The 26,696-nt window shown below is 62.4% G+C and overlaps 1 protein-coding gene across 5 annotated transcripts in view; it reads right to left on the reverse strand.

The window, feature by feature from the left end:
* Positions 1–26,696, reverse strand: part of GSE1 (Gse1 coiled-coil protein) — a 197,105-nt gene that overhangs the window by 138,619 nt on the left and 31,790 nt on the right. The gene's annotated exons all lie outside the window — the stretch shown is intronic.

A 26,696-nucleotide genomic window follows, 5' to 3' on the forward strand; every position in this document is an offset into this window, starting at 1 on the left:
AGGCCCAGACAAGAAAGGCTTTGGGGAGAGGGGGGGCGGAGGGAGGGCATGAATCAAAGCAGCATCACTCTGCAGCAGCCGGCTGATTAGGCTGCAGCTGATTGCTCCCCAGCCAGGCTTTCCTTGAGATCAGAGGCGCTGTGCAGACCGGAGGGGGCAGCCAGCTTGGAGCTGGGGAGCCAGGAGCTGGATCTGGACCCCGCTGCACCCCGGCTCTCATGTCCTGCCTCTGGCAGTGAGGATGTCCCCGGTCCCCAGGCAGCTGAGCCAAGCAGCTCCCTCCCAGGCCCGGTGACAGCTCAGGAAGGAGTCTGTTAGGACCGGCATCCTCTCCCCGAGTGGGCACTGGGGTCCATCCCTCCTCCCGGGCAGCCCCAGCATGGCCACAGCGCTGCCCACGTGCACCCCCTCCAGATCCACCCCACTCCTCGCCCCATCCACCGGCCACACACCGCTGGGCTCCAGATCCCCGAGCAGGAGGCTCAAAGCCCTTCAAAATGCCTCCATTGCCTATTATTACACTTGAGTGGCAACATTTCTGCATGCGCTCGGGTTGGCGGTATCATCTCCCCGACCCTAAATCCTCCCTGCTAAGCCTCCGCCGCCTGCCATCGCTCCTGGCCATGCCTCACGCGGCTCCTAATCCCGGCTGGCTCGGCGCTGCTCCGTGCCCTTGTTTGTTGTGCCTGTCACCCTCCCAGTTTATGCGCATCGAAGAAAACAGCTTGTACTCCCGTCGGCTCAGTTTATCTTTAATAAAGCGACAGCCACCAAAGCAATGCGGGCCTGGCCTCGGCGCTGCACACGCGTGGCCTGGCACAGATGTCGGGGCACAGGCAGGCAAGGTGGTGGCTCTGGGGTTTTATTCACCACCACAGCCCCACGGCTGACGTTCGGGGTCCCTGTCAACCTATGGCCCTAATCCAGCCCTTTCCACGGTGACGTGCTTCACCGACCGGCTGGCAGCCAGAGCACACGGGCTTCCTTAGCTTCAAGGCAGTGAGCTGGCGAAGGTGGTGGGCACCACGGTGCAGTTGGGGAAGCTCACAGGGGCAATCCTGCTTGCATCAGGAGTGGGTGAATTCAGCCCATGACTCACTGGGCATGCAACAAATGCTGGCTTCCTGCCACCTTGGCTTCGTGAGAGCACTCTCCTCCAGCCTCAGGGGAGTTTTGATGAGGCGAGAAGCAACCTGCATGGGACTCGAACTCAGGACCCACCGATCGACACAGGGAGGGCACCTTGAGCCAAGCCCTACCCGTTCCCTGCCTGCCCCCCAAGGCTGGGACTCCAAAAAAAGGGGCAAGCAGCAGTCTGCATAGCCTCAGGGAGGGAGGGTGGCACCAGCTTTTGCTTGCAAAATCCAGCCTGAGAAAATGCAATGCCCTGGGTAGGGCAGGCAGCTTCTTGCGCAGGGGACGTGACTCTGGCCATGACCCCCTGCCCCAGCCCTGCCCGGGGATGTCTTCTGCCCACCCCCGCAGTGCCTATGTCTCAGGCCAGGGAATGTGCAGCCGGCGTGATGTGCCAGGTGAGCACCCTGGAGACGGCACTCCTTCGGGTCTATAAATAACAGCCCAGACAGCCACGGCATGCGCTGCCCGGACCAGCACGCCTCACGCCTGCCCTGCCAGGCAGAGGCCACCACCGGAGCGGGAGGGAAACCCACTGAGGATGGCAGGGGGTGGCATTTGTGCCCGCCTCAGTGGCGGAGGGTGCGATGGGGACTGCAGGGCACATGGGCTAGGGTTGAGACCCAACCAAATCATCACACAGGCCAGCACTGAAGACAGCCTGGCAGGCTTCCAGGCCCAGAGCGCTGCAGATCCCAAGCCACGGGGGGGCTCCTAAGTTAACACGACATCCCCTTGGGTGACTGCCCATCCCTAATGGGTAGGACTGTCCTGGAATGGGAACATCAAGTCCCAGCCCCAGGGTTCATGACTCCAGGACAACATTTGCTGCTCCGGATTCACAGAATCGTGCAGGAATCTAGGTTTGGGAAGGGGCAGGGTTCCCCTTGCAAGCTGCTTGGGGTTGGGGGGAGTGGGACGCAGGGGGTGCCACGTGTGTGCATGCACCTGCACACATACACATGGCTGGGAATACAGCCAGGCAGTGTGGAGAGCAGCTCCTTGCAGGTAAGTTTATGGGGGTGAGTGGGGGGGCAAATACCCCCCTGATTTGTGCACAGGGCGAGGGCGAATGCAGGCTGCCTGCTGCAGCCTCAGGGCTCCCCACCCTGCTGCTCTCCCTCACCGCCATGGCAAGGTGCCCCCTGGGCAGGCCGCATCTGCCCCGGCTCTGCTCAGCTCCTCTCCAGCCATGCCCCCAACGGAGGTGGGAGGCGGTAGGCATGTTTCCCACCTTCCTTTTTTGAAAAGGTGGTCACCGTACTCCCCCCATAGCCTCCTCCAGGCTGGCTTTCCACAGTCATCTCGGGGTGCAGGCCATGCCGCCCACCCTACAGCCGCCTGCCTTCAGCCACTGCAACATGGGGGTCCGGGGCCCTAAGCGCTGCACGCTATGGTGAGGGCCCTAGCATGGCTCCCTCCTGAGAGACAGGGTGGGTGGACAGGCGTCTCGATGGTATTTCCTAGAGACAGGCGGGGGACGCTGGGGTCTCTGGTGCTAGCCAGCCCCCGCCACGCCATTTTCGTGTCACCCACCAGAGCCGGCCCCGGCAGGCTGAAGACAAGCTCTTTGTGCTCTCCCCTGCCCTGCTGAATGGCGGGTGGCGGAGGCTTTGCTTGCCTATTCAGCGTCTCCCAGGAGATGGCGGAGCCCGCTCCCCGCCGGCCCCAGGGTCAGGATGCCGGCGGGTGCCAGGAACATCACGCCTCTCCTTCCTGGGGAGCAGAGGGCAGAGGCTGCTTGTGCCCAGCCCAGCCCTCCTGCCTGGCCACTGGAGCCGGGCACTGCACGGCACAGATGCACGTGCCGGATACCCCCGGGAGCACTTCTGGGGGGGACCAAAGGGACCCACTACTCCTCCCCTCCAACCCTAGGAGCTGTCTGGGGCTTGAGAGAGGAGCAATTTGTGCATCCAGGGCAAGGCAGCTCTGGGGTGTGCCTGCTGATCGGGTGTCACCCCCGGGAGCCCGCAGCCGAGTTAATCACTAACCCGGGCGGCATGCAGCAGGGCTCGGAGCCCAGTCACAGGGCGTCACCAAGCCGTGTCACATGCTGGCAGTGCGAAGGGCATCGGGCCATCACTTATCAGCGTGGGAGACGTGACCCTCTCTCCAGGCCACACCGTTCGCTCCACCCTAGAAACAGCTGCGCCCCGGTGCCAGGCGAAAACATCGCCTCCTTCCTGGGGAAGCAGGGTGGTGGCTGCTGGGCCGGGCTTGGGGAGTGGTGTGAGGCCTTATTAATTATTATTATCGTTATTCCCGTCAAGGTAACGCTCGCTGCATCGGGCAACAGGCAATCAGGGAGCAATTAAAGGGATATTAGATGCCGGATCAGGTATTAATTAAACACCGCTGCTTGCTGTGATTGGCAGCAGCTCCTCCAGCCCGTGCTGACGAAGGTGTCTTTGGTAAATAGGCTGTTACCAGCTGCCCGGGCCAGTGCTCTCGTGGCCGGGGCAGCTCTGCACTGAAGCAGTCATGTAGAGATGCTCAGCTGGCACCAGCCTTGGGGCTTCTCTTGAACATGCCCCACGCCGCCAAAGCCAAGGGAGCCCCCACGGCCCTTCCTCACCCTGCACAGATGGGAGGCAGGTCAGGATGAACCAGACCCCAACTCCAGTGCATCAACCCTGCCTGGGTTTTCCCTCCCGCCTTGCACCGGGAAGGCCGCCAGCCATTGACAAAGCGCTCTCCAAAGCCCCAGACTGTTCTGCTGCCAGCTTGGTCCCGGTGCCAGGGGAAAAGCGGGCTGGATCTAGGAGTCACGAGCTCTTTGCCTTGAACAACCAGCCTCCTTGGAGCAGGGGGGGGACGGGTGGGCTGGGAAAGCACCAAGCAGACAACCGCGACCTGGCCATATGCCTGAGTGGTTGCCAGATGGCATCGCTGGGTGGGGTGGCACGGGGGTCTTCCAAAAGGGCCCAGGAGGTAGGAAAACTCCAGGTGAGAGCCACGGGCCAGGGATGGATGGACACACAGACAGACTGCAGTGCATGCCCTTGCACCCGTGGGCTCCAGCTGCCTCCACCGTCCACGCCGCCCAGTGACCGCCTTGCTCCTCACTGCCCATCCACCCCTCCACCTGCTGCTGCAGGAACAGCTCCGAGCCAAAGCCAGCCAACACCCCCCATGTACATCCCCCCAACCCATACCGGAGAGACATGCCACGTGTCCCCTCCTGGCACAGCAGAGGATCTGGCGCACAGCCTGCAGAGCACAGACCACGGCAAACTGCAGAGAGAAGAGTGGCTGAACCCCAGCAGTATATCTGCAACAGGGACCGCAGCACCTGCCACGGGGACCCAGAGCCACGAAGCAACCAGAGACCAGGCCACAAGGCACGAGAAACACCCACGCACACAATGGTGCGTGGCCAGGGGGCAGCCGTGGCAGGGGCGCGTGGCCCAGCCCGCTCGGTTTCCCCGCGCTATCTGTCAGCAAATCATTCCCAGCTACACAGATAAGGAATAATTGATGCAAAGCAACCATCTGTTTGTGAGCACAGAGTATCAGCTCAATTAGGAGGGATCTGTCCAGCCGAATAAACCATCTCTCCATCCCCTCCGAAGGGGAGGGCCCCGCGCTCTGGCCATGTCCTCAAAGACTCACAACCGATTAGGGGCAGGCCGAGTGATTTGGGCACTAACTTGTTAATGAGCGCCCCGAGGTGCTGGCGCAGGGAGGGAGGGGGCACGGGGAAAGCTGTGGGGGAAGACGGGGACCTCAGACATGCCACAGATGCAGGAGGCGCTGATGCTCAACAGATGCCGCGCGGGCTACCCAGGCAGGCTGGCTGCCAAGGGCTAATGGCCAAGGTGCTCCAGCCGGCCCCGTGCCTGGAGCTGGGCAGGATGGAGCAGGCCGTGGAGGTGTATAACAGGGCCAGGGCTGGAGCCGGTGGTGCTAGCGTGGCTGACTGCAACAGCCCAGAGCCCCCCTAGGAGCCAAGAGATGTGGGTCTCATGGCTGGCTGCCCTGCAGGTCCCAGCGCCACTCTGTGCCTCAGTTTCCCCACATGCAACATGAAGATCCTTCCCCACCCCCGCCAGCACAGCCACAAGGAGTCAGGACTGTTGCCCCACTGTCACTCCAGGCAGTGGGTCAGGAGACAGAAGAAATGGGCTCTTCCTATAGGAGGAGAAGCAACCAATCAGAACAATCCCTTACCCCCAACAGCCAATCAGGAGAGCACCCAGCCCCCCACAGCCAATCCGTGTCCTTAGCTTTTCGGGAGTCGGGAAAACGTTGGGCAACGCTGGAAGGGGATTGGCTAGGGGGCAGCCAATGATGGACCAGTTCCCGCGGGAGCCCCTAGGGGGCAGGCGCTGGCGCGACCTTGCCTGGCGCAGGTGGACGCGGCGTTATTAATGTGGAAAGAATTGAGCTGTCAGGCAGGCCGCGCGCTTTAGCGTGTCCTGACAGCGCATTAGCCCGCGGCCACCGGCCCATTCGCACGTCTCGGTCCCTGCCTGGGGTACTGCAAGGAAAAAATGACAGCGTAACCGCAGGGAGACCCTCCGGGGCGACAAAAGTTGGGAGAAAAAGCAGCTCTCATTGCAGCCGATACAAAACCAGACCTTGTCGAGCAGGCGATGCTGCCCGGGTGGAAGCGATTGTCCCAGTGCCGCGTTCTCATCACGGGGGCACAAAACCGCACAGCTGTCCAATGGCCTCCCTGCTGTCATGGCCCGTGGCAGCAAGGCAGCTGGCACTGACCTTTCCCCACCCTGGGGTCTGCTTTCCAGCCTTCCTAGGGGGGTTGGCTGTGCCCAGCCTGACCCCCTGCCTCATCTGCACCCCACTGTGTCCTTGCTGCAGTCCTCTGGCTCCATCACACCCCTACCGCCAGCATCAGGCTGCGGGCACCAAAGCAGGGCACAGGGTCCCTGGGCATGCCGGAGAGAGGGGTGTGCAGGGGGCACCTCCAGCAAGAGTGCCCCAGCCTGGGCTGGGGCTGCTGTGGCTTTGGGCTGGATGACGAGCAGGGCAAGCAACACCTGGCCTCTCCCGGCACCAGAAACGGGGTGCACCAAGACGATACCCAGCAGAGTGGGGCTCTGACCTGCGCAGCTCTGAGCCCCGCTGCAAGGCTGTGAAGTCCTGACCCGACTGTCCCCTCTCTAGACTGGGTCCAGCCCAGTGCCCGGCACCAGGGGCCACTTCGAAGCTGCCTCCAGGTGAGCCCCTGGAAACATAAGTCAGGAAGCTGCCAGCCCCGGCGCCCTGGGCATTAGCCAGACACTGGGAACATCCTGGCTGCAGCCTTCCCCCCTTCCCCAGCTCCAAGAAGGAGGGCAGGCAGTGCGGTAATCAGCTCTGAATAGCTCCTGCCCCAGGGGGGAGGCTGGGAGCTGGGGCTGCCCATTGATATGCAAAAGAGCTGGGACCCAGCAGCTGGCTCTCCCTGCCCTGCCCTGCCTCTGGGCATCCCGCAGCCTGCTGGCTCCTCCAAGGGCACAAACCCTCTCCCCACCCCATCCGCTGGGGGAGTCCCGCAGTCCAGACCTGCATGCTGCATGTGCGTTCGTGAATGTGCAGCACATGGAAAAGCCCTCGGGTGTGCCAGGACCACTGCTGACCACTGCTGAACCCGAGCATTTCTGCTTTGGAGGTCTCTACTGGCCCATGTGTTAGCAGCTGTCCTGGCACGGATACCCCCTTGCACACGGGGGTAGATCCAGGCTTGAAGGCAGAGCTGGAACTGGCACGCAGCGTGGGGTGTGGGGACGTGCATGTGCATCGCTGTCCCCAGCTTGAAGGAATCTCAATGGTTTGCCTGTGTGTCTTGCACCCTACACAGCTAAGAGCTGGTGGGGAGTCTCGGGGGACATACGCTTCTGGGGGCAGGACACCGGCTCCAGCCCTCAGTGATACACAACCCAAGAGAAATGCCGGGGCGGGGGGCACAGCATATGGCCCGCTTGCTAACTCCCTGAGCAAGCAGCCCGGCTGTCTCATGCGCCCCATTGCCCGTCTGGCTCTCCATCTCTGCCCAATGTGCCATGGGCTTTTGGATGTGCTCCCAGACCCACTGACCAAAGTCTGGGCAGGGGTCGTGCTGCCCACAGGCCAGGAGACGGGGACAGCAGGTGCTCGCTATCACCAACCCCCCCCCCCCCCACCCCACCCAATCCTCCTGGCACTGCCCCCCTCGTGCCCCTCCGATAACAACCACACTGTGTGCTTCAGACCTTCCCCCCATGAACGGCATCCCTGGGCCTATGTCTTGGCAGGCTGGTGCATGCTCCAGGGGCACGTCTACACATGTGCTTTAATGTGCAGTAGACTATTATTACTGCGCATGAAGGCATCACGCAAAAAACTGTGACATTACACTAATGTGCAGTAAAATAGTCTACTGCACATTAAGCATCACTAAAAAAATGTGCAAATGCCTAATACCTCACACTGGAGGTACTACATTTAATGCACATTAAAAAAGTGCATTAATACACATGTAGACGCACCCCCGGGGCACAGCCTCTTGGAAGGAAGGCGGAAGGAAGAGGAGCAGAGCAAGGGCCCTGGGCACCTTGGTGCAAAGGAAGCAGGGCATGCAGGCTCAGTCCGTGATTTCGGAGCCCCCCTGCTCCAGAGAGACGTTTCCTCTCCTCTGGCCCCGAGGCCACGCTGACCACAACAAGGCTTTTGCAGTGTTTACATCTGAAGCCAGCGGCCTCCTGCCAGCTCCCTTTGTCGGGGAAGCCGCTCATGCTGGGGCTTTATTGCTATGAGTCCTCAACCTCCCACCACAATTAATGTCACGGGGCAGGGACAGGGGCAGGGGACCCTGCTCCTCATCAGGCCACACATCTGCAGCCAAGCTAGGCCCCCTCCACGGTTCCCTCTGGGAGCAGAGCATGGCAGGGCTAGTGTGCCCTGGTATCCTTGCCGGAGGAGCAGGCCCTTTGAGCTCCAGTGAGAGCAAAACAGGCTCCTTTTTCCCTGCCGGGAGCAAAGGCAGGCAGGCGGGGAAGACTGAGGCTTGTGGGTCAAGGCTCTGCCCACAATTGATGCCGACAGGCGCCGTGGAGCATAATCCCCCTGGACAGTGGGCACGGCAGGGCTGACAGGCTGCGAGGGCAAGGACAGCCTGGCACACCAGGGTCGCCGCAAGGGAAGCATTTTGAGGGTTATTCTAGGCAGCCGGACGGATGCATCCCCCCGCAGCAGCCCCCATCGGCGCGCGCCTGGCTGCCGGATTGAAGTCTCTCCGGCGTGTTTGCTTTCCAGAAAGTCGGAGCCTGCAATTACCGAGCTGAGAACCCATAATTAAAAACACGGCAACGGCAGCCTGAAGACGAGCGTGTTAACCCTTTGGGGGGGCGGGGAGGACGGTGCCAGGCACCAGCACGTTCTCCTCGGCGAGCGGAGGCGGCGCGCTAAAGGGTTAATGGGAACCGTGGACCCAACCCTGGCTGTCCCCGGCCATCCCCACTGTCTTGCACCAAACCCACTCCCTGGGGTGGCTTTGCTGCATGGACCCTCTCCAGACACCGGAGTGACCCCCCTCTTGGACCACCCTCCTCGGACAGTCCTGGCATCCCCCCCTCAGAGCCTTGTCCTTCCCGCAGGGGGGTCCCAGTCTGCCCTACCCCGGCCATGACTCGGAGCCCTTCAATGCCAAGACATGAGCTCCCCAGAGCCGAGCTCATGCTCTGCTCCCACCCTGGACTGGCGACACTCTGCACCCCAAAGCCTCTGCACCCCCTGCCAGCCCCCACATCCACACCGCCCATGCCCCTTCAAAGCCAGGTGAAGGCAGAGACCCACATGCCTGATGCCCGCGGGTCCCTGGCTTCCCTGTTGGCAGGACCAGGGGGGTGGCATGCGTGCCGGCTGGCCCGTGTGCAGCGCCGGCGTGGGCAGGCCGGCGCTGCGGGAGCCCAAGCCGCTTGTCACCGGGCGGGCGGTGGTGATTACTCATCCTGGAACAGCTCGGTAATTATGTGTGAGGCAAGATCCCACACAATATGTTGGCACTTCTCTCCCAGCTGCCCCCAGACAGCCGGAGGTTATGCACCCCTGCCCGCGGACAGGGATGGGCAAGGAGGAAACCCAATGGTGTCCTGCAATGGGCCCAAACCAGCTCAGCCCCGGGGCGGGGGCAGCCGGGCAGGGCCCGAGCAGGGAGACCCGGGGCCAGTCCCGGAGGCTGGCACTGTTCCATGAGGAGGGCTGAAGAGGCATGGGCTGTGGCACCTGCTCCCAGAGGGGTGCCCCGTACCCAGCTTCACCCCTACACCCCATGTCACCCTGACACCCCCTTCTTCCTCCAGCCAGCAATGGAGACAGCGAGTCCCTCCCCGCTCTAACCACTGCGCTGCACAGCTGACGCCTGTATCCCTACCACATGTTCCTATGCACGTCAGTAAGTATGCTTGTCAAAGTGAGTATGTACACACACGCGCACACACACACACACACACACACGCGCACACGCACACACATGTCTACATGTTCCTAAGCACTAGGATTGCGTGTCAGAGTGGGTTTGTGAACACACACACACACGCCTGCCTGCATGTTCCTATGCGTGTAGTAATGTGTGTCAGACCGGGTGTGCAGGCGCACACACACATACATGCCTGCATGTTCTTATACATGTATGAAGGTCTGTCAGAGTGCATACACACACACACACACACACGCTTGCATATTCCTAAGCATGCAGAAATGCATGCCAGAGTGAATGCGCACATGCACGTACATAAACACGCCTGCAGGTTTCTATACATGCATGAATGTGCATCGCAGGGTGTGCACATCCATGCCTGCATGTTCCTATGCATGTAATAATGTGTGTCAGAGCAGGCATACACACAAGCACATACACACACACATACATATACATGCCTGCACGTTCTTACACATGTATGAATGTGTGTCAGTGAGTGTACACACACACATGCCAGAATGTTCCTAAACATGTAGGAATGTGTGTCAAAGTGAGTTTGTGCACACACTCAAACACCTGCCTGCATGTTGCTATGCAAGTAGAAATGTGTGCCAGTGGGAGCACACACATGCATACATACACATACCTGCATGTTCCTATAAGTGTATGAATGCGTGTCAGAGTAGGTGCACACATACACACACACACAAACACATGCCTTCATGTTCTTATGCATGTAGGAATCCATGTCAGAGTAGGTGCATGCACATGCACAAGCACACACACGCCTGCGTGTTTCTATGCACATAGGAATACATGCCAGAGAAAGTACGCAGGTACACCTGCACATCTGTGTGCTCATGTGCATATATGCACACGTCACAGTGGGTGCACATGCCCACTTATCCACTGCTTTACACACAGGGAGGTCTTACATGGATGCCTGGCCTGAAGACAGGACAATGGGTTGCTTGGATTTCCAATCTCTGCCATGCTAGAAACTCCCAGGGTGCTAACGCGCCACGGCGGGTGCGGACAGACGGGCAATACCAGCACGAACCGGTGCCGCTGCATACGGCTGGCTCCAGCGTTCCTAGTTCCTCCAAGGGCTCCTAGACCAGCGTCAGAGGAGATCCACCACTCTGACTGCTTTGTCCAGGTGTGATATTGGGTCAGGTAGCTGGTGTCGGCAGGGGAAAGGACAGACCTGGCCATAAAGTAGCTCATACACACAGCCGAGCAAGGAGTTCCTCCTCGCCTTTTGAAATGGTCTGTCCACAGCTAGTGCAGAGGATGCAGGAGCTAGGGGTAGGGTTGTGTGTGTGTGTGTGTGTGTCTCAAGTGCAAGAGCACCCCAGCCCACAGCCTGCCCAGCCTCCCCTAGCACCAGGTGAGCACCTGGGAACCTCCACCATGCACAGCCCTCCTCTCTCATGCACCCAGTTGTGCCCTCTCTGCCCTCTTCACACACATCTGGCACAGCTGTACCTTCCCCCCATTGTGTGTGCACACACACAGCAGCACCCCCCGCCCCCACATGTGCACACCTGGCTGGACTTGCCCTGATGCACACCCACTCCTCCCTCTCACACCCTCCTACACACACACACGCACATAAGCCTGCCCACATGAGCTCGGGGCGACAGGCCTGCACACTGCCGCCGGCTCCGTGGAGCGCAGAGGCTGCCCAAGCCTGTCATTAGTGACCAGGCCTGCCCGCTCAGCCCTCAGCTCTGCTTCCCCGGGATGCCTCCCGAACCACCCCAGCCCTGCGGGCACTGGTCTGTGGTAACCCGCAGGGAAGCCTCCTCTGATGGATATGGGGACACGGCAGCGAGAAACACTGCCCACAGGGCTGGGCTCTGCGGAGAAGAGGTTTGGGATCTGCGCTGTGTGGGGCAGCCTGGAAAGGGGTTGGTGGCATGGCCCACCTCCACTCGGCGCATCCCCTCGCCTCTCCCAGAGGCTTGCCCTTCTCTGTGCCCTTCGGTTCCCATCCAGCCGCCAACCCCAAATGTGCCAGAGCCCACCAGCGCTCTCCGGTCCGGGGACCTCTGGACCATGTTGAGCTGGGCAGGGTACCGCAGACGGCAGAGACTAGGGGATGACATAAATAATCCCCATGGACTCGGGCATGGGCTATCTTTGGTTGGAGCTTTTGTCCCCCTGGTTTGGGTCCCTGGGTAGATCACCCACTGCCTCCCCAGGCCAGGACGCAGGTTCGCATCGGCGGCTCTAGCTCGCATCCGGCTGAGCCCGGGGAGGGAAGGGGGCATCTTGCTGCCGGCCCCGGCTCTTTCAGCGGCCAAGCCAATGACCCCGTCTGCACAGGGGCCAGGCGGAGGCGCGGCAGCCCCCGGCCTTTTGTTCCATTGCCTTTCGTCTCTGCTTGGCTTTCAACAGCTGGAAAGCGAGCTCCGGGCTGCACAGATGCACCCTCCCCTCCCCTCCCCGCCGGCCCCGTCTCCCCCTCGCTCACCGCACGGCGCGGGGGGCAGCGGATCCGAAGGGCCGGAGCACAATGCGCGGACCCGGGGTCAGGGGTGAGAACAGCAATAAGTGGCTTATGCCTTTTGTGAAGAGGCTGAACTGACAGCCCGGCGGATTAACAAAGACGTCCTCTGTTCCCGGGCAGGTCATGTGGAAAGCGCTGAGCCGACCCCTGTCACTTCTCTTCTTTGCAAGAGCAGACGTTTGTTCGGAGCGAGAGGGGAGGCGAAGGCGGGTGGGGAGGGGGGCGAGAGGCTGGGGCTGGAGCCGCGATGCCAGGCGCACGCGCCCGGGCTGGCCAAGGAGCGGCCGCCGCAAGGCAGAGATGGGGGGAGAGGAAGGGGTAGGGTCGCAGCTGGGCTGGGCACGGCTTGTTCTTGCAGGTCTCTGCCACCGATTCACCAGGCAGCCTCAGGCACATCCCTTGTTCTCCTTCCAGCCCCTGACCTGTGTACCGCTCATTGAGCTCCAGGGGAGCAGCAGGGCTGCCAGGGCACCATCCCGGGATACACCCTCCCATGCCGGAGATACAGCAGGGAAAGGAGCCAGTCCAAGAACCCATCTTAACCCCGAGCCTCCCCCAGATGTGCTGTCCCTAAGGCTTGGCACAGCTCCTGTCTCCTCAGGGGAGCACGCCGGGTCTCCTTCCACATCCCGTCAGCACCCCCTAAAGCCTGGAGCCAGCTGGGTGTGCACCCCAAAACCGGGCCAAGGCACAAGGATGCTCGGAGCAAAACGCCCCCTCATGGAGGTGATGCCACGGGCCTGCCTGGGCACTGCTGGAAACTCCCTTATGCCGCGAGCGGAGCAGATGGGGCCATGAGGCGTCGTGGCAGACAGACGTTGATCTGCCCACCACATCTTCCCACTGCCCACTGCAAGCCGCCAGTGGCTGTCCAGGGCGTGTGGGCACCTGTCTGCACCCGTGCCCAGTGGGGCCGGGTCCCAGTGACACGGGGCTAGGGTGGAAGCCCCGACCCGTCCTCCTGATGGGGAGTGGGGGGAAGGAGGGAAGGTGGAGGGGACGGGTGGGTGGGTTGGAGGGGCAGGGACTGTGGCCAAGTCTACAGTCAGGGCACCAACAGCTCCCCCATGGCTGTGGAGGGGAGCTGGCGAGAGAAAAGGCCAAAGCTGAGCAGGGCTCAGGGCTTCCCCTGCATCCTGGGATGAGCCAAGGCACCGGTCCACCTCCTGCCATGTGCTCCCCTATGGATGACCCCCAACCCACCCATCCCCTCCCTCCACCTCACAGCCTAACGCCCCCACTCCCATCCGTGGTCAGGCTGGGGGCACTGCCCCATTGCAGCACGGCCCCCAAGTTCCTCCAGAGCTAACATGCAGAGAAGGGACAAGCAATCAGCTGGTCACCATCATTAGGTTTCAGAGTCAACACCGTCCTGGGAGTAAACGGGGCCATTCACCGTGCATGGAGGGGAGCACTGTCGGCAGCAGTGGTACCTCCTGGGCAGCCCCTCTGCTCCTCCCCATCGCAGACACTGGCTCAACATGCTCCAGTCTCACCCACCCGGTCCCGCGTGGACGGAGCCCTACGGCCGGGACAGCACGAGCCTCTCGGGGCCAGACCCACGGGTGGGAGGATCAGTTCCTAGCCCAGCATGGACCTGCTCTGGGGAGGGCTCCCGGCCACACACCTCTCACCTGGTCTCCACCTGCAGAACCAGCCCAGCTCCCGCCGCGGCATGGACGCACGGCCGTCTCCACAGCCCCTGGAGGAGCCTGCCGCGTTAAATACCCCGGCCCTGCCCAACCAGAGCCCGTGGCAGCCTCATGCCAGGCACCACCCTAACATCCCAGGAGGGGATTTCATGCTGGAAACCCCCTCCCCACCCAGCAGCTCATGTTCGCGTGGTCTCTCGCTCCCTGGGGGCCGAGGGTGGGGCAAAGCCAAGGACGCCGAGAGCACGCCAGGCCCACCCCACCCCACAGGGTGCCAGGAGCAGGCCAACCAGCTGCAATGCGGGCAGCAAGCTGGTAAACTGAGGCACAGGAAATGTCAGCCAGGGAGGACTTTCCACTCGGTGCTTCCAGCTCAGCCTGCGAGCTCCTGGGGACACAGACTGTGCCGTCACGCCTGGCACGGCAGAGCCCCGATCCCGGCAGACAGCCCCAACAAGGCGCCAGCCATGCTGCCAGTCCATGCCTCAGTTTCCCTGAGGAAGACTGAATCAGGCCTGGTTGTCCCGGCTCACAGCCTGGGCCCAGCCCCTCAAGCCGCAGGCCGGGCCGAGCGGGGAAACCCCACGGGTGCCCGCGGCCCTGAGGACACGCAGCTGCCCTGAAGTCAGCTCAGGGCCAGGCTCCTCGTCTCCACCGTGCAGCCCAGCCTCAACCCCCACTGCTCCCCACGGCGCCTGGTACCGCTCACACCTCCAGGCACACTCGTGTGCTCAATGTGCAAACACCCATGCCCACTGCACATGCATGCGCCTGGCGAATGCTCTCATGCGTGTGAAGGCACACAGATGTCCTGTACGCACACACACATGCTAGTGCCCTGTACGTTTATACACACCCACATTTGTGCCCTGTGTACACACACACACTTGTGCCTTGTATGTACACACACACACACGTATTCCCTGTACATACGTACACATTTGCACCTTGTACATTTACACACACATGCTTGTGCCCTGTACACACACACACACCCATGCCCTGTATATACATACATGCACACACACACACTCTTGTGCCCTGTATGCATACACACACACATTTGTGCCCTGTGCACGTACAAACACAAACACTTGTGCCCTGTATGTACACACACACTTATTCCCTGTACATATGAACACACTTGTGCCTTGTACATTCACACACACATGCTTGTGCCCTGTACACACATACACACCCATGCCCTGTACACACACACACACACATGTGAATGCATGCACACACACACACATGCATGCACACAGAGGCTTGTGCCCTGTACACACACAACACCCATGCTCTGTACACACACACACACACACACACACACACACACATTTGTGCCTTGTGCACACACAAACGCACACACTTGTGCTCTGTATGCACACACACACACACACACACACTTGTACCCTGTACATCCCCCCAAAAGAGGCGGGATGAGGTCTCAAGGCGGAGGCATTACAGCAGCCACGATGCCCGTGCCCAGGAGAGGCTTAGCGTGCCCGCTCCTGGCTCCCGCCCGCCATCCCGACTTAGAGCGAGCCCCGGCGCTCGGCTAATCCGCAGATTAAACCTGCGCCATCTGCACGGGGCAGGCTAATGCCGGATAAGACCTGCGGCCGGAGCCCCGCGCAGGGCTGCAAAGCTGCACCCCCCCCCAGCCCCTCACACCCCTCCCTGCTTGGGGCTTGGGGTCCCCAGCGGTCCCAGCCAGCACAGGGAGCCTGGCATCAGAGCCAGGGTGCAGCAGGGAGGGGTTTGCCCGGGCACCGCCAGGGACCCCTCCTGCCCATAGCCCCCAGCGCCCCTCCAGGGCCAGGGCTGGGGGGTAGCACCCACCGGAGGGGTCCGAGCTCTGCCCTGGGAGCTGGGAGGGGCACACCTCCCCCTCGCCGCGCCAACCGGCTGCACCTGGTTAATGACTTTACGAGATTAGGAGCCTCTTTGTGAGGGCCAGAGATTAGAAGCTGCAGCAGCCACCAAAGCCCCCGGTGCCCTGTGCCCCCTGCCGCAGGTGCTGGAGGGCTGGGGGAGTGGGGACCTGGGGTGCCTGGAAGCTCTGGCCAGGCCAGTGGTCACCGCGCTGTCACCCCTTGCTGGTCCTGGGCAAGATGGCAGGTGTGCAACCAATGCAACACCAACCCCACAGCCAGCTGCCACTGCCTGCTCAGCAAAAAGGGCTGTTCACTCTGAAGCCTAATGATCGCACTTAAGTATCCAGATTGACAAAACAAAAATATCCACCCCACGCCCCTGTGCCAGCAGCCCGCTGCCCGGGCTCTCACCCGCCAACATCTGCCGTTCTGCCTCCAGACGCAGCAGCCCAGCTGGAGAAGTTGTGCCCAGCTTGTAGCGAGCATGTGGCTGCTGAGTGCGGGGGGAAGAGCAGCTGGGCCGGCCATTGCTGGGCACCGGAGAAGCCCCTCTGGATCAGGGGTGAGAGGGAAGCCCCAGGTGTGATGCCGTGCTTGGCACGACATGGCCAGGCATTCGCTCTGCACCCGAGCTGGGGAAACTGAGGCAGAGGGAGAGACGACACAACTCGGTCGAGGCGGTGGCAGCTGAAGCAGCAGGATGCCCCGTGCCCAGACCTGGCATGTGCTCCCTTTGGGAGCGCCAGCTCCAGAGCCTTCGGTTGCTGGGAGCAGCCCCAGGCACGCGGCCAGCCTGTGCCCGGAGCCAGGCAAGGCTCTGGGAACGGGCCCAAGCCGTCCCCATGCCCCGGAGCCGAGGCCACACACGGTGGGAGAAGCTGCTGCCTTCCCCACCCCCGCGGGCAGCTCTGCCCCAGCTGGCAGCGAACAATCAGCCCCATTCAGAGCCCGCCGCACCGGCTAGCACGGAGGGGACAGAGCCAGAAGCCAGGGCTGCAGCCAGGCCACGAGAGCTGCCCAGGAGCCGTCTCCAGGAAGTCCGTCTCCTCCTCCCCGAAGGAAGCCAGGGGCAGGAGGAAGGGAGCAGACCCCAGGAGCTACACTGGCCCCCGGGGCAGCAGCTGGCACGGAGCTGGGCTCTCCGGCTCCATCGGGGGTCACGACGCCCCCGGGATGGCTCCAGCGCAGGAGGAAGATGAGCTCAGACACGGCTGCCTGCATGAAAGGGGAGTTGTTCCCTCTCCCATCTCACCTGGACCCTGGCCACAGCAGGGCAGGCCGGCCAAGAAAGCTCCGGGCTGGCCCGCGGCCGAGCTGGCCCACGTCGGCCAGCACGGAGCAGCCCGGCAGGAGCCAGGGCAGCGAGAACAACCTGGCCAGGCCCCCCCGGCGGTCAGCGCAACCTCATCCATCACCATGGGATCTCATCCATCACCATGGGACGTGGGTGGGTGTGCATGAGAGAGAACAGGCCATCCCCATCTGTCAGCGTGGAGGGAGGCTCTTTGCCCAGCCTTCGAACCCACTCCCCTGCCCAGGACCTCAGCAGAGCGGGGAGGGGAGAAGGGAGGCACTTCCCTCCCACTAAGCTATGTCAGGACTTTAATGGGGGAACGGGGTGCATCCCAAGGCCGGGAAGTCATCAGGAGAAGGCAAACAGGACATGGTCCAGGCTGCAGGACCCAATCTCAGAGGTATGGGATGGCGCTAGCAGCTGGGCAAGCAGCATCCAGCATGGACCAGAGCATGGGAGATGCTCCCCAGGGATTCACGGACCAACACATGCACACAGACATGCATCAGAGCAGAGCGACACCCCCAGGGTCCACGGCAGCTGCCCTCCCCGCATGCCACGAGGGAAGGCACAGCCCTATCATACCACAGCAGCCATGCGAGTGGGCAGGGAGGAGCTGGACCGGGGCAGCAGAAGTGCCCTGAAGGTCCAGAAGGCAGCAGCATGTGCAAACACGCACACATGCTACGCACAGCTGTCAAGGAAGGGAAGCCGCATTATCCCCCTTTGCACCCAGAGCTGAGCAGGAACCAGAAGCCGGCCCCACACCAGAGCTTTTAACCTCACCGAGGACGCGCAAGGACCACTTCTCCAGGACACCCCGTCGCACTGCCGGAGCCTCCGGAGGCAGCTGAAGTGCAGCCCACCCCAGCTGGAAGCCCTGGTCCCAGCAACGTGGTGACCCCAGGGGACCGGGCAGGGGGTGGGAGGCTGCCTGCCTGCCTCTCTCCAGACTAGGGGACCAAGAGCAACCCCAGCCCCTGCATCCAAGTCTCCTTGTTTCCAGGAGCCCGAGCAGTGGGGAGAAGGGCTCAGCGAGTCCACCTCCAGCTCACGGCAGCCCAACTGCAACCCCCGCAACAAGCCCCAGCTCCCACCAGCCAGTGACGGGGGGCCCCTGTCCCACACACCTGCCGGGACACAGCTGAGCCCCTGCTCTGGGGCTCCTAAACCACCGGGGCTGACCAGCACTGGGTGAAGCCGGGCAAAGTTGGTGCTGAAGTTGCTGACTGCTGGGCTCTGTAGGACCTGCATCCCCGTGCCTGGCCCCGGACGAGACCCCCCGCCATGATCCCAGGAGCAGAGGGGGGTGCCAACAGCCCCCCCAAGCAGAACCCACCCCCATGCCCTGCCTCTGCGTCCCCCCTACCTGGCTGGGGCCGTGGGGCGTCTGCGGGGCAGCGAGGCGCACAGCCGGCGTGGAGCTCCAGCGACTCTGGGGCTGGAGGCGAGGGGAGGGGGGCAGGGGTTTCCTGGGCTGCGCTGGGAGGAGGGGGGTCTCCAGGCTGCCACAACAAAGCCCCCGCGACAACAAAAGCAGCATCTGGCCTGGGCAGGCGCTGCCTGGAAATTGCACGGGAAGGGGCGATTAGCACAGTCATCAGCGCGCGGGGGGTGGAGGGGAGGGCGCCACTCCTTCTCCGCTCCCGGGCCCGGTGCAGGGGGGAGGAAAGCACCTGTTGCTCGTGGAGCCTACTCGGGGCTGCCTGGGGCACAGGGACGGCGTGCAGCCTCCCCCACAGCTGCACACCCGGCTCCACCGATCGGTGCCCCCAACCCAGGACCAGCAGTGGGAGCCCCGCGTGGCCGGACTGACAGATGCTGGGCGCACGGTGGCGGCAGGTGTGGGCGCAGCTGGCTCCCCGGTCTGCAAGACAGTGGCTGGTAGCCGTGCGCACAGCGGTGAGCACCTGCTTGCCGGGGCCTGGGGGCACAGGACCAAGGCCCAAGCTCCTGGAGGTGCCTATGAGCCGGCGGGGACACTGAGGCAGCAGTTGGCCAGGCTGGAGTGAGCTCAGCAAGTCATCATCACCCCAGAGCCGCTGGGTTTGTGCTGCTTGGTCCATCCCTGCCTCCCCTGCCCCACGGCACTGAGCACCCCAGACTCAGACTCCATCCCTGGCAGCTGGGCCAAAGCATCCCCTGCACCCCTGCATGACCAGCTGGTTGCATGGCCCCTCGATCCTGCAGTCAAGAACGAGCGTGTAAGCTTGCAAAAAAGGCAGGCCCTGCCCCCATGTTACACCTGGCAAAGGCTGAAGCAGATGCCCCTGTCCCCAGCCACCAGCTGCTCACACGTTCCTACTGCCCCCTTGCTCACTTCCCACCATGGGAGACACTTGTCACGGAGGGTCGCGGCTGCTGGGCTGGCAGGGAGACAAGCAGAGCGAGCGCCACAGGGATGCAGAGTGCAATAGTGCTTCGGACCTTGTATGCCCCAACACACACACACACGCTGGCTCCGAAAAACCATGCGGTCACATCCAGCTCAGTCTCAGGTCTGCTCCTGAGAGCAAAGACGGCACAGTCCTCAGCTGGCAGGTCCTGCTGATGCCCTAGGATGAGACATCTCAGAGACCATCTTGCTGCCCTCTGGGCCACATACCCAGGCAGGCGTGATGCTCAGGCAGGATGCTCCTGTCCTAGCCCCATCACTCTCCGCACCCCAGAGTGACCCCCATTGCTCTCCCAGTCCGTGAGCAGTAAACCTTAAAATCTGTTAAGTCAGTCTTCAGCCTCTAAGAAGCACGTTCCTTCTCCTTTCTGGTCATGGCAGCGGATTTGAGAGAGCGGCGCACGCAAGTCACAAATCTGTCCTCTTAATTATTTGCATGTCGAGGCGCTACTTGGACATGTCGGCGCTGAAAGGAGAGTGTAAATATTAATATCCGCCCAGAAGAGCCGCTCTCTGTGCCATGTTCGGGGCGGCAGGAACTCAATCTTTTGTCCCTGCAGAGAGTTCAAATGAGAAGGAAGACAAAAGCAAAGGACTCCAAGGAGAGGTCAGGTCTCTATAGGGTGCCTCCTGCGCTCCCCGCAGCCAGGCACCGAGCGCACCGGGGAGAGGACTTCCTATCACGGCACTTGCCCACTGACAGCCGCTTGAGGCTGAACCTCACAGCCCAGCACGGTGTCAGCCTGATCCCCATGGGGAAACCGAGGCCCGGATACACCACGGAGCAGTCTCACGGCTAGGCGAAGAACCCCGCGGTGCTAGCGACTGCCTTTCTCCCCCTTGCCGCAACTTCACGCGCCAACGAGACGCGCTTCCACCACCCAGAGAAAAGCAACCAGACAGTGAATAAGACAGGGGAGCCGGGAGAAGGTCTCTGCAGACTGCACCGGTGCAAGCTGGAAAGTCAAATTCAGAGTGGGCTGCAACCCTGCAGATCCAGACCCAGCCCTGGGGGACGCAGCCATGCACCGGCTTGGCTGCGCACTAAAAGCTCTGTGCCCCGCCGGCTGTGCCACAGACATGTCCACCTCACCCTCCCAGCCCAGGGCCCCATGCTCCCCATCCCTCCAGGGCCCCAAGCAAAGGGGCTCTTCGCTGAGACAGGGCCCTGCTTTGAAAGGTTCCTCTGAACCTCCTCTGCTTCCCCCCACCAGCCAGGATTTGGTGTCACGTCCCCAGCACCCTGGCACAGCTGGCGCCTGCCGCCACCGACAGCTTGTCACGCTCCAAGGGTTACAAGTCAATTCTGCAGCAGCTCCACCGGCCAAAATCACCGTCGGGACCCGGTGCCGCTCAGGGAGGGCCGTGCTGTTTCCGGACCTCCATGCATTGCACAGAGCGCACCCGGTGACATCCCTTCCAAAGCAGACCCAAGGTAGGGGTGACCGTGACCCTGGCAGGCCTTGATGTGCAACGAGCTGGTGCATCCTCAAGCAGACTCTCGGTGGGCAGGCAGGTGGTCTCGCAGCCCCAGTCAAAGCCAGCGGGCTCCCCTGCTGATTTCTCTCACCTGCACGGGAGAGGGGGGCACAGGGCAACAGGTGGGCAAAGCCTGGGCCAGTGTCACCAGAGATGCACTAATCCTTTGTCTCACCCGGAGGAATGCAGGTCCCCAGCTCCCTCAGCCCAGCACCTTTGCCAGCCAGAGATGGGCCGCATGTCTCCTGCTGTGCTCCTTGCATCCGATACAGGGGGCACGCGGAGAACAGGAAGGCTCTGAAGTCAGGCGTTCAGGTATTAGCTCCCTGGGGTCTGTGCCGCATGACAGCAGGCGCCTGGGCAGAGCCTGGACCAGCACACAGGACTCCTGGATCCCAGTCCGGTGCCTCGCTCGCTGTCTGTGCTGTGCGCTTTGCAAATCTCCCCAGGTATTTTTAAATGAACAAAGGAAGAAATAACCTAAAGAAACAGGGCTTTCCCCAAGCGGATCCTCGTGGGGTCCCCACAAGCCACGTTCAGGGTCAGATCTTGCAGCCCAGCGCTCCAGCAGGAGCTGAAGCTCCTCTGAGAACGTCTCTCCTCTCTCCAGGGGAGTCAGAGGCTCCCCGCAACACCGCGGCTGGGTCCGTCTTGCATCCACTCGGCCCAAATGCCTGCAAGGATGACGGCACCCCATGCTCCTTCAACAATTGCAGAGCTTCTGCTGGGCTCTCTCCAATGTGCCCACAACCTTTCTGTAGGTCCTGGGTAAAGCTCAGGGCCTGCTGTGCCAGGCTGCACGCACACATGGCTCCTTGCGTGCCTGCCCTCTGAGCCGGCAGATGAGAAGCACCAGGTGGATGCAGCCGCCAGCTGGGTGAAGGCAAGGTGAGCAGAGCCTCTCAGCTCAGCAACCGCTCAACCGACGGGCACAGCACCTGCCTGGCCTTTCTCGCCTGGCTGGCAGACATCCTGGCAGAGGGGATGCGGGAAGGATGCTCACGGGGGAGGGCTGCCCAGACAGGGGAGAAAGCAGCCGAGCTTCCTCCCAGCTCTTCCTCTGCTCGCTCCTCTCGGCTCCCTGCTCCTCCCAGAAACTCCCAGTATAAGTGCCGTCTGCTGGGCATCTCCCACCTCCACTTCGGTGTCGCCCTGACTCCACGACCAGTTCTTGCCTGGTCTCTGTTAGGCTTTGACGGGCATCTGGGGTAAAGGCTAAGACCCCCTCGAACCAGCATGACACCGCAGATGGCTATGAGCATCCTCAGGAGAACGCCGGGCCAGCTCTGCTCTCCAGGCCAGAGGAGCTTGCTGAGACCACATCCACGGCACGTGGTGGGTGGCACGCAGGGGCTTGGTACGTCGCGGGGGCAGCTGCAGGCTGATGGGGAAACCAGGCTTGAGCCCAGGGGAGCTGTGTCCCACACATCACCGAGCTAGCCTGACATCCAAGCCCAGTCCTACACCTGGGGGACCTGGGAGCAGGGCATGAATATGAGGGCAGGAGCAGGGGATGGAGGACGACATAAGCAACACCTCCAGGGGCTATCGGAGACCACGGGGAGGCTTAATCCGTGCCTGGCCGGCTCCCAGATGGTGCCCCTGCTTAGCACCGTGTCTCACTCGGGGAGCAGCTGAAAACCCACCCCCCAGCAAAAATGAGCCCCATCAGTGCCCCCCCTTGCCCCTAACAATACCCCTCCTCGACCCCGGGAGGCCTCAAGCACCCCACGAGCGACCGCTGGGGGGTTGCTCCAAGCCGGCAGGGCCTGGGTGGGCGAAGGCAGCATCGCACCAGCCCTTTGGAAATGCAAAGCCTGTTTGTCCTGCCTGGCTCTATTCAGCTCCGGCGCTGAAAGGGGCCGGGCGCAGACAAAGGGAGAGCGCGGAGGCTCCTAGACAAACATGTTCCAAACGGTGCCCAGAGCCCGGGCCGCGCTTTGTCCTCGCGCTGAACAAATAGCCCCATTAATCTCTGTCCGGGCCGCAGGCAGGCGGCTGCAGGGCTGGCCCCGGCGGCTGCGTGTGGGTTGTAATTGTCTCCCGCGCAGGCAGTGACAGGCTGGGTGAGTCATGGAGCAGATGTTGAGCGCAGGAGTTCAAGGGAGAGGAGAAAAGGCCCCGTGCTAACGTCTGTGATTTCTCGGCGTGTCGCAGCGGCTGTTAGGTCAGCGCCGAGGTGCTGTTTACCGAACTGGGGATATTTAAGCAGCTGCTCCCGGCACATTGGAGGAGGCAGCAGCAGCAGTGGCTGTAACCCGGGATTAAGGAGTGTCTGAAAAGCCTGGACGGCGGCCAGCGCCAGGGAGCAGGGCAGCAGGCATCTGCCGGCAGCAGAGGGTCGCGCCCAGCCTGGCCAAGTCGGGGCTGGGGGACCTGCCGGGGCAAGCCCTGGGCAATCAGGGGGCAGGGGATGCTTCCCACGTTGCCTGGGGCTCCTTCCCGGGGATGCTCTACTCTGGCTTCAAGCAGGACCACAGCCCCCTCGGCGCCAGGTGCTGCACGGTGCAAGGGGGAGAGACCGTGACCCCCTCTGCACCCCGGGGAGGCTGCAGACTGGCCCGGCCCTGCTGTACATACAGGGAATGGGGGCACAGCATGGCAATCTGTTGCAAAGCCAGGGACCCAACCCACAACGCCCCAGCCCCAGTCCAGCACCTCTGTATCTCTCCCCTGCCCCGGCCTGGAGGAAGCAAGCTGGGCCTTCCCTGCTGGCATGACAGCTGCCTGCTGGGCAGGGTCCACAGCCACTGCCAGGGGAAGCCTGGAGTCCCCGGCTCCACGGTGCAGGGGTTCGAAGCACAGCCTGGGTGGAGGACGGAGACTGAAGGCAGGGGATGCTTCGTGCATGCAAAGCCACCAGATCAGAGAGGAGCTGATGTCACTGTGGGAGCGGGGCCAAGGGGCCCTGACGCTGCCCCAGCCCAGCAAGAAGGGAGTGGGGTCAGTCTCTGGGCAGCCCACGGCCTCTGCGCTGGGGCCTGTTGGGATGCAAGTGCCTGGGAACTGAGCTGAGACCCTCCGAGCTCATGCCACGGCTGCTGCTGCGCTCCCTGGGGTTCCTGGGTGTCACCCCCACCGACTCCTCTTGGGAAGCCGCTGCATCGTTGCAAAAGCCAAGGGAGTTCCTCCTGATTTACGCTAGGGTCAGGATCAGGCCCTCTGCCCACTTGAGATGGATCCCCAGGCTGTGCCTGGCACCAGCCACTGTCCCCCCCGCTCAGCCTGACCGGGGCAGGAAAGCGGGCTCCGCGCCACTGCCAGCCCGAGGGCAGCTCCTGAGCCCGAGGGGCCGTCCAGGACCGGCCTCGTCCAATGCAAACTGCCTCCGTCTAATTTTAAGCCTCCTGAACACTGAGCCTTTGATTTCGACGTCCCGCCCGGGGCCACAGAGCGGCCGGTGCCAGGCAGGCGCTTGCAAACTTTCCCCGGCCAAGGTTGCCAACGCGTCCTCCTGCCCACCCTGGCTATCCCACCACGTGGCCCAGGGACCCGTCACCTTCCCCCACAGCCCCCCTGAGACCTCGCTGCATCGTGCCAGCCCCTCTCCATCCATGCAGTACCCCCGGCTATGCCAGCCGTGCCTGGACCAGCGGGGTGGCAGCCAGCGGCCCCAGCCAGCCCGGTCCTCAGCAAAGAAAATAAAAGCAGCAGGCACTGCAAAGCTGGCTCCCTCCAAGGTGCAAGAAGCAGCCTGCGCCAGGGGAACAGGCTGCGATTACCTGCCCCCACTGTGTGCCCCTCCCCAAATGGACACCCCCTTGCAGCAGGGATAACCTCGGAGGCCTGTGAGCGTGCCAGGTGCTGGCATGCAGCCCTATCCGTGGCATCCTGCCCAGGGCAGGGGGGGTCCCAGCGCACGCCAGCACCTCCAACCGCTGCATCCAGCCCTGCCCGGGTGAGGCTGGCTCTGCCACCTGCATGCGTTCAGCTCTCCCTCCCCTGGGTGACAGGGGGCTGGGGAGGGAGCCTCAAGGTGCTCCTGCAAAAGGGCCGACCTGCCCAACTTCCTCCGGCACCGGGCAGAGGAAAGCCAGACAGGGCCACCACCAGCTTTGCAGCAAGCCCTGGCTCTTCAAAGCACCTGCATTGCATAGCCGCAGGGAAACTGAGGCTGCACTGAACCCCCCCAAATGCCTCCCAGCTGCTCTCCATCCCTGGCAGTGGGTAGGGGTCCAGGCCTGTCCATGAAGGACATTAGTGGCTCATCTTCCAGGCCTGCACCCACATCCATCACTCCAGCTCCCAACGTCCAGGCAGGTAGAGCCAAGACCTGTGGCAGCCAGGAGTTAATCAGCAGCCCTAGGCCAGGGAGACGCGGGCACTGCCCAGGCAGCTGTTGGGAGGAAAACAGTGTCCCACGCCGCACACCGCAGGCAGGTAACCGCAGCCTCTTGCCCTGGCATGGCAGCAGGGACTTGCCTGGTCCTGCCGGTCTGGGCTCCCTCGGACAGCAGGACGCCAGGGCAAGCCCCAACACGGCTGGCTCTGAGGAGGCTCCCGAGTGGCTCCAGCCCCAAGCCCAGCCCTGGCTGTGATGTTTAGGAGGTGTTTCACTCCCTGGAGTCACGGCTGCCTGAGCTGGGGCCACTCTGCTTTTCCACGTGCAGCCTGTGGCTCAGGTGCACACGCGTGTGCAAGCTGGCGCATGCAGGAGTCAAGCGTTGCACCAGATGTGGAGTCCGGAAGCTACAGGCTGGAGCCACAGGGAGTTAGGAACTGGAGCGAGCGCGACGAGACCAGGCACCGGCCTCTCCGCCTGCAGCTCTTCCCCAAGACACCAAAGCCACACGCCTGCCCCCGGAGCGCATCGTGTCCGCCTGACCCGGGGCAGGACTCCCTTCCTGCCCCACACCTAGCAGCCTGGCCCACCCAGCTGCCAACATCTGGGCATTGCCCTGCCACCTGCTAAGTAAGCCCCAAAGCTCCTGCTGATGGAGTCCTGGCCTAATCCACCCCAGCGGCATCCCACCGGGTCCTGCGAGCCCTGCTCTCTGCCATGACATCAGGTGCTGTCCCCACTGCCACGAACCGGTGACAGAGGCTCCTTCCACAGCAGGTGCATGACGGCGGCCTCAAGGGAGGTTGAGGGTTGAAGAACCGAAGCCCGAGGTGATGAAGAAGCAGCCCGTCATCCCCATCACATGGGGGCCGCACAGTCAGGGGTCGGAGCCACATGTGTGTACGTGCACGCACCTGCCCCCACCATGCAGGCCGGGCACCGCGCAATGCCCCCAGGCATCCCCTCGGCCTCCCCTCCTGGCCCCATGCTAATCCAGCCCATATGGACCAAGCCTTGCTAATCCCTGCCCATATGGAACCAAACAAAGCCCCAGAAAATCCCCCCCGGGAAACAATCCTGCCTGGGACAAGGGCATGGCCAAAGAGGGTCCCAGGTTGCTGTGCTGCCAACCTCTCCTGCTTGCAGCCAGGCCTCCCATGTCTCTAGCTCACACACTGCCAGCTGTGCAGATATGCCTGCTGTGGGCATCTGAGCCCAGCCCCATGCCCTGCTTGCTGCCCTAGGCAGCCAGGCTGGGAGCAAGGTGTCTCAGCAGATCCTCAGCACCCACTGACCAGGCCCCAGGGACCGTGGCACTGCATCCCAAGACAGGCAGCAAAAGCCAACTCTTGCCTGGACTGTGGAGGATGAAGCACCTCAAGCCCTGGAGACACAGCAAGAGATGCAGCATGGGTCAGAGAGACCGGGGACCTCGCGTCTGTCACCCCACATGCACAGTGATCCTCTGGGCTGGGGCTCAGAGCTGCCTCCTTTGGCTCCCGCCAAGGCAGCGCTCCCCTGGGACTAATACCAGCATGTAAATATTAGATACTTTTGTCTCCTCTGAGACCAATTACACAAATCATGGCAGCTCCCGCAGGACTCCGGCTTCCACTTACTGTATCATCATTAACAGCTTATTAAGGAACAGCTGCTCCAAAAAAAAA

This window comes from Alligator mississippiensis, chromosome 10, assembly GCF_030867095.1.
Source record: "Alligator mississippiensis isolate rAllMis1 chromosome 10, rAllMis1, whole genome shotgun sequence".
Taxonomy (NCBI): Eukaryota; Metazoa; Chordata; order Crocodylia; family Alligatoridae; genus Alligator; species Alligator mississippiensis.